At 47.3% G+C, this 8116-nt stretch overlaps 1 long non-coding RNA gene across 1 annotated transcript; it reads left to right on the plus strand.

Moving 5' to 3' along the window:
- The first annotated feature begins 230 nt into the window (after positions 1–230).
- LOC141421479 (uncharacterized) lies at positions 231–2354 on the plus strand. The gene is made up of 3 exons (XR_012446033.1): positions 231–420; positions 863–936; positions 2272–2354. It is a non-coding gene; the product is annotated as an uncharacterized lncRNA (long non-coding RNA).
- The last annotated feature ends 5762 nt before the right edge of the window (positions 2355–8116 follow it).

An 8116-nucleotide genomic window follows, 5' to 3' on the forward strand; every position in this document is an offset into this window, starting at 1 on the left:
ATGGCAAGTGATTAATTAACAGTGAGTCCTGGTTGATGTGTTACATATTTTTATACTAGGGGGACAGCTGAGTCTCATCCACTATTGAAAAGTCCCTGGAAGCTGGGAATCAGGGCATAGACTGGCCTTGCCAGACTTGGTAGCTGTTGTGTTTGGTTTATTTATATATGCCCCTGGCACTAACCTGAGGTCCTGGCTGAGGGAGTGGCTGCAGCCTTCCCACCAAGCTCTGCCCCTGTGCTCCCTGGTCCACCCAGGGCAGAGACTTGCTCCCCATCTGCCTCTGTATCTCCACCTGCCATCTGACTCCACATCCTGTCCCTGAGGTCGGGGGTGTGCGCTCAGGAAGTGAGATGCAGAAGACACCCCATAGCTTGGTCTCCCAGGGAAAGGACCCTTGTCCTGCTCCAAAACCTCCAGGTAAAAATCTCCAGGCCTACAGAATTACCCCAAGGCTGCTGGGGGGTAGGGCTGGTGGAAGAGCCTCAGAGATGCTGGTTGATAGGAGTCTACTAATTAGAAAAAAAATTAGATACCCTTTATGCCTTCAGTAATTTACACTTGTAAAACCCAAACAGTGTAGAAGCTTTAAAACAAAAATCCTGCCCCAGACTCCCACCCCCAAATAATCAGTTTTAAGAGCACCCTTCAGGCTTTCAAAAAAACATTAACTCACATCTTAGGTGTGTTCAAAGACATAGACAGGTACACACCCCATTTATGCAACACCAAGATACATTCATACACACATGCGGGCACTCACACAGCCACCTGGGCACACTTTGACAATAGAAAGATGGTGGTTAGAGGACTATGTAGACCCAGCTCCAGTGAAAAGCCTCTGAACACTTTATTTTTACAGGTTTGGCTGTAAGAACTGTCATAAACTCTAGCTCCAGATCATCCCTCTCTGTCATGTCATCAACAGGGACTCAGGTAAGCCCTATGACCTACCTCCTTCAATGAGCTCCTCCTCCATCCCATAAGGGTGGTCCCATGGAGGTTGCTGGGGTGAGGTGTGCATAGCTAAAGCCTCATGGTCAATGACACACGCCCAGGCAGTTTGGGCAGTGCTGATGGGGTGCTCTGGGGTTGAGGGCAAGGCGTATGGCCCAGGAAGATGCCCTGGGTCTGAGGACAAAGTAGGGAGAGGAGAAGGTAGAGATCCCTGAGGTCTTTATGGCTCCCAGACATGTGTGGCCACAAACATGGATTATCCCCTAAGAATACAGTCATGTTCAACCAAAAACTCTATACCCCTATGTCAGTGGGAGGAAGCTGAGCAGGTTCTGGGCCTGCTGTCACATCTCAGCCCCTACCAGCATCCTCTGTCCATGGACCAGCCCCACTGGTTGCACCTCACAGAGATTGGAGCTTCAGAATGTGTCTTTGTGAGCTGCTGGGCCCAGGAATCTGCCCTGTGAGGTTGGATCCTGACTGGACTGACTGGGACAAGTGGGAAGGGAGGCTCTGCCACCGCACATCTGGCTGAGTCTTCATTATGCTAAGCCTGAGCTTAGTTAACTCATCCTGGGGCTTGAACTGGTGACATAACCTAGCCCCAGAGCCCAAGAACATTTCAGAGTCTTAATTTGGATAAGTTGCCCTAAACTTATAAAGCCCTTTAGAAGGAGAGTAGAAAGGAGACATGTAAGTGGAAGTTTAAGGAGTCCATGTATGCTGGCTATGCATAAGTTCCCAGGTTCGTGGATCACCCAAGAAAAGAGATCCAAACTTTTCAGGTCTCTGGCAATCTCTTGGTGGAATTGTCAAGCATGTTAAAAATGTATGTAGGTTTCCCACATATAGACATTATATCTTGATGTGTTTCCATCATGGTGGCAGGTGCCACAGTCATATTGGGGGTGGTGAACTCACAGATTAGTAAAACATATGTATGGGGTAGTGGCACCTGTGTGTAACTGAGGGGAACAGTGCTTGCCATAGTTTGAATCTGAAATGTCCCCTGAAGTCTCATGTATTAAAGGCCTGGTTGCCAGCCAGTGGGGCCTTTTGGATGTACTTGGATTGTGAGGTCAGTGGAGGCAGTGGGGTCAATCCATTGGGGTGCAGTTCATAGTTTGCTGGTATTCCTGGGATGTGGTGGAGACTTAGGAGGCGGGGCCTCATTGGAGGAGGTGATCACTGGGGGCTTGGCTTTGATTGTGTCCCCCACCCCTCTGTGTCTTGCTCTGCTTCCTGGCTGCCCTGAAGTGAACATCTCTGCTCCATCACGCCCTCTCCACCGTGATGTTCTCTGCCTCGCCTCAGGTCCACAGCAATGGAGCCAGCTGACCATGGACTGAAACCTGTGGGCCAAAATAAATCATTCCCTCCTTAAGTTTTCTCAGGTATTTTGTCACAACAAGAAGAAACTTGTGAACACAGTTACTTGTAGTAGCCATGTTTGGGCCATGGATGGGGTGGTGCTAGAAGCCTAAGTGGGAGCCATCAGGTAGCACTGGGGAGTGGGTGGGCATCTTTCCATGGGGTGAGACATTGATGAAGAGGAAGCCAGGGGCATCCTGGGGATAACAATAAGTTCTGGGAATTCTTGGCCCAGTGCACAGAGTTCTACTTGGATCAGATTTCCCTTTAGGCTTGAGGCTAGGGTGTCTGCTTGGCAGAGAGTAAGGGATGTCCTGGGATCATGACAGATTGAGCTCAGGAAATGCTGCAGAATCCCTAACATCAAAGGCAGAAGAGTAGTACTTGTTGGTGCTCAGTCTGCCTCAGGGGAGCTGCCAGGGCACTGCTGTTAGAGCAAAGGTCTCCAGTGGCGGGGCCCTGGGTTGGGGCTATGTCCCCTAAGGCAGTCTTGGCTCCTGCACCAAGGTAGTATTGTCTGGGCTGAGACTGGGACACTCTTTCTAAGTGGACCTACCCCAGTTGCTGTGAGCCTTGCTCTGGCTCCATGGTATCCCAAGATGCTACTCTTTAATTTGTTCACTTCCTGTGGGCCCTTTGCCTCAGTTGTTGGTTTGGTTAGTGACGGGCAAGCTGGCAAGGTCTCCAAGTTATAGAGCCATGCTCAGTGGTCTGTGGCCCTCAGCATTTGCTGTGCCTGGTTGAAACAATGGTGTACATGAGAGCTGGGCCCCTGCGGCTTGCCACCTCCATAAGCCAACAAAACTCCCTGATCAAGAGCAGTGAGACCAGCAGCCATCAGGAAGGTGTGAAGTGGCACTCAACAGGCTTTTCTTCAGTGTGTGTGTGTGTCTGTGTGTGTGTGTGTGCTCAAGGTTAGGGTCAAATAAGTTCTAGATCAGACGAGTAGCCACCTGGCCTCTGGGACAATCTATGGTTTAGGGGTCCCAGGAAAGCATGTGCCCTTGCCCTGGCCTCCAGCCCTTATGGGCCCTATAAATTTATAAAGATATGTACTGAATGAGTCTTTATAGAGATGTAGGTGAGACACACACTCCTTTAAATACAAGAAATGGTACCAGGCACCAGTGGCTCACACCTGCAATCCTGGCTATTCAGGAGGCAGAGATCAGGAGGATCACAGTTTGAAGTCAACCCAGGCAAATGGTTCTTGAGACCCTATCTCGGAAAAAAAAATCACAATAAAGGGCTGGTAGAGTGGCTCAAGGTGTCAGCTCTTAGTTTAAACCCCAGTACCAAAAAAAAAAAAAAAAAGGAAGAAAGAAAAAAAAAGAAATGGCAGCAATGGGAACGTTTTTAAAACCTGATGTGACTGGGCTAAGGTGTGACTTGGCAAAAGGGCCTTTAATTAAGAGCAATTAAGACCTGAGGACAAGATGGAGGCCCCTTCAAGGGTGATTGGTTGGACTGGAGTTTGAGGAGATAATTATGTCTCTCAATTAAACCAGCTTCCAGGACTTTAGGGGAGATGAAAGTCCCATTGGAAGCCTTTTCCCAGAAACCAGCATCTTGTGTTCTGAGAACTAAACGCCTGCCTTGCTTGCTATCATTGGCACCTGTAACACCCAGGGGATAGGTAGAAGGTTCTGGTACAGCCTCAGGACACCTAGAGATGTGTATACTTTTGAACTTTATTTTGTGTGTCTGAGGCAAGACAGCTGCAGTACCTGGAGGAGCACCTACCAGGCAATGCTTCCAGTAGTTTGTGTGAGGACAGCACATCCAGTGCTGAGGTGCCTGCCTGAGGTTTGGCCAATCATGTCAATCCTGGGGTCCTCTCTTGTACCAAGATGTCCTGACTGAGAGAAGGAAGGAGCCACATTCCATTGAGTTGTAGCATTCTTAGGCTAGTTGGCAGGGTGTTGGTGTTCACTCAGTTAATGCCATGGGCTCCCTGAGGGCAGTGGCCAGGAAGAGGGGGACGTCCTAACACCAGGGCCTCTGGCAACGGAGTAAAGACAGGGGTGGCCACCCCCCATGTATGGAACATGTCAGAAGGCCCAGGCTTGGCTCTATCCTGCCTTTCACAGGGCTCAGTGCATAGCTCGTGAGTGTGGACAGTCACAGGCACAGGGTCTAGGGGGACCTCTGTTTCTAGGAGTGCCTAGAAGGTAAGCAGCAATTTTGTTTTCATGCTGCATGGCAAGGCCAGTAGGGGCAATTTCTTGCATCTAAAATCCTTGGACAACTGCTAGCTGTCCTAAGTGGTCCAGAGACAGCAGTGGCAGGGTCAGGGCCAGAGGTTGCCCAAGCCTCTCTCTCCAGTGCTGAGTGCTAATGGGAGTGCCTGGTAGGCATAATTGGGACAGATTCAGAGCCTTCTCTTGCAAGGAGCCCAGATTAAGCTGGGTCAGTTTAGAGGAAGAGCACCCGTGGGATTGAGTTCAGTTTGTCAGTGAGGAACATGCGGGGACGGGGCCACAAAGAGAGCGGAGAGACACTGGACTTGCACATACTTAGTGGGCATACACGATGGATGTCAGGGAGGGAGGATCAGATCAGTGTGCCTGTGGCCCTGGAGGAAGGTGGGTGCAGAGATGAGCCTGCCCTTGAGGCCATGTGGTAGTCTGGAAACAGTGCATGGTGTCCCGTTGGAGGTGAAGACACACTGTGCTTGGGAGGCTGGTGAAGCTGGGCTTGGGTAGAGTATATCAGCCAATCAGGAAGAGCAAATATCTCCTGACTGCGAGTGGGTAGAGGTAGAATTTTAATAATACCGGATATTGGGGCAGGACCACAGCCAGAAGGCAGTGGAAGGCTTTCATTTTTCCCAGGGTTATAGCCAGACAAATTGGACTGTTAAATGGAGAGGCAATGAGGATAATTGTCCTTCTTTTGTTTTTTTCTTTTGAGGTACTGGGGATGGAACCCCAGGCCTTGCACAAACTAGGCAAAGAGCTCTGCCAGTGAACTACATTGTCAGCCCAAGCGCCCTGTTTCAACTTACGTTGGACACCATTAGCTATTTCAACTGGGAGTCCCACTTTACCACCAATTTGTAAGTGCCCAAGACTTTCACTTAAATTTCTCATACATTGTGTTAGGGTTTCTATGTTCAACGTGTGATTTTTGACAGCATGGTACGATGACAATGGGAAAAGTAGGCAAGGCTGCTGTTACAGTGAAGCTTGTCTCTTTCCCTCTATTTTTACACCAAATTACTTCCCTAAGATTATAATGGAGGTAAAATGTTTCAGTTTAGTGGGATTCCCAGGTATAACTACAACATGAACTCCAGCAGGGATAATGTCCATGAAGTTTTGAAGTATGGTGCATTTCAGCAAATGCTAACATTAATTTGGAACCTGTGTTGTAAAGGCACAAAAGCTAGTCAGTGACCTTTGAATCTTTTTGTTATGAAAACCATTTCTGTATATAAATTGTGTTACATATTTGTTATATATAGTCTGTTATGTAACTTTTAGTATATACATTTTAGATTTCTAATAGAATCAAATTATGAGTCTTTGTTTTAATTGATACATATAGAACATATCTTTTATTTATAGATTAAGATACATGACATGTTATATTTTCACATATGTATAAGTATGTTTTTTTGTGGTGGTGGGGATCAAACCCAGGGCCTTGGCTTGCTAGGCAAGTTCTCTTCCACTGAATTATAACCCCAGCTCGCATTTATGTATCACTTACTTTTTCTTTTCTCCCACTGTATGGAGGATGTCTTTTTCCTTCTTTTCCTCCAACCTCTTTTTGTCGTGTTAAGAGAGGGGCAGGGCCTCTCCCAGGACAGCCTGTTGGCAGCTGTATTGACCCCCCCCCTTCTTTTCTCTCTATTCCTTCTTTCTTCTTTTCCTTGTTTGTTTGTGTGACACTGGGTTTTGAACTTAGGGCCTCACACTTGCTAGACAGACACTCTTACCACTTGAGCCATTCCACCAACCTCCCCCCTTTTTTTCTTGTTTAAACAAACTGTTAGAATGGCTTGTACGTTGGAGTGAATAAAATTTTCCTTTTTTTCCTATCTCCTGTCCTTACTATTTTCCTTTTAGATGTTTATCAGATACAGTCCTATGGCCTTCCTACCTTCTTGGTGTCCTACCTGACCACTGAGGAGTCTGGAGCCATTCCTCGGACAGCCACAGTGGCCTGATCTGTGTTTTTTTTTTTTTTTTTTTTTTTTTTTTTAATTTTTATCTTTGATGGAACTAGGGTTTGAACTCAGGGCTTTGTCCTTGCAAATCAGGGGCTCTCCTGCTTGAGCCACATCTCCAGTCCATTTCTGCTCTGCTGATTTTGGAGATGGGGAATCTGTCAAACTATTTGCCTGGGCTGGCCTTGAATCTCAATCCTCCAGCTCTCAGCCTCCCAAGTAGCCAGGATTACAGGCATGAGCCACCAGCTGATCTGTACTTTTTAGAGGTATTTTTTAAAAGTTTCTGGTGCTGAGTAGGGAACTTCATGCATAATAGGCATATATTTTTCCACCGATGCCCACCCAGCCCCTTATCAATATTCCTGGGGGACAGGGAAAGGCATGCCGAGGTTTGCCATCATGAGGCATGGGCTCTTCTGAGTGAGCAAGGACCCCTCAGGCCCTACTTGGGGTACATATTGTTAGACTGAAGAGGAGCATGGAAAGCTAGGCAGGAGGCAGCTCAACATCTGCACAAGCTTTATTTGGGAAAGAGAACCCACGGAGGGGTCTCCAGCAAGACAGCCAGAGATTGCTGCCACGTACAGGCTTGGGGTAGTGATGGGGGATTCGGTGGAAAAGTACCAGGAAGGTCAATGGGATAGGAACATTTTCTTGTGGGTCATTAAGAAGCCTGTTGCTGGCCAAGATGTCCCACCACTGACAAATGGATTAAGAAAATGTGGTATCTATACACAATGGAATTTTATGCAGCCATGAAGAAGAACGAAATGTTATCATTCGCTGGTAAATGGATGGAATTGGAGAACATCATTCTGAGTGAGGTTAGCCTGGCCCAAAAGACCAAAAATTGTATGTTCTCCCTCATATGTGGACATTAGATCAAGGGCAAACACAACAATGGGATTGGACTCTGAGCACAAGATAAAAGCGAGAGCACACAAGGGAGGGATGAGGATAGGTAAGACACCTAAAAAACTAGCTAGCATTTGTTGCCCTTAACGGAGAGAAACTAAAGCAGATACCTCAAAGCAACTGAGGCCAATAGGAGAAGGGGAACAGGTACTAAAGAAAAGGTTAGATCAAAAAGAATTAACCTAGAAGGTAACACCCACGCACAGGAAATCAATGTGAGTCAATGCCCTGTATAGCTATCCTTATCTCAACCAGCAAAAACCCTTGTTCCTTCCTATTATTGCTTATACTCTCTCTACAACAAGGTTAGAAATAAGGGCAAAATAGTTTCTGCTGGGTATTGGGGGGGGGGAGAGGGAGGGGGTGGAGTGGGTGGTAAGGGAGGGGGTGGGGGCAGGGGGGAGAAATGAACCAATCCTTGTATGCACATATGAATAATAAAAGAAAAATGAAAAAAAAAAAATAAATACTCGCAAGGTGCTAAGTAAAAAAAAAAAAAAAAAGGCTGTTGCTGGGCAACTGAACAAGATAAGTTGTGGTTAGGGCACAACTTGCTCAACTGTCCTTGGCGCCCACCTGGAGATAAATGTTAACAACCTTTTCTTTGTCAGTCTTTGTGGTTGGGTGGGGAGTTCCGAGTAACCTACCTGCTGGGGGGAGGGAGTCTGGTCCTAACATGGCTACCCTTACTGTCCA

This window comes from Castor canadensis, chromosome 3, assembly GCF_047511655.1.
Source record: "Castor canadensis chromosome 3, mCasCan1.hap1v2, whole genome shotgun sequence".
NCBI classification, from domain to species: Eukaryota; Metazoa; Chordata; class Mammalia; order Rodentia; family Castoridae; genus Castor; species Castor canadensis.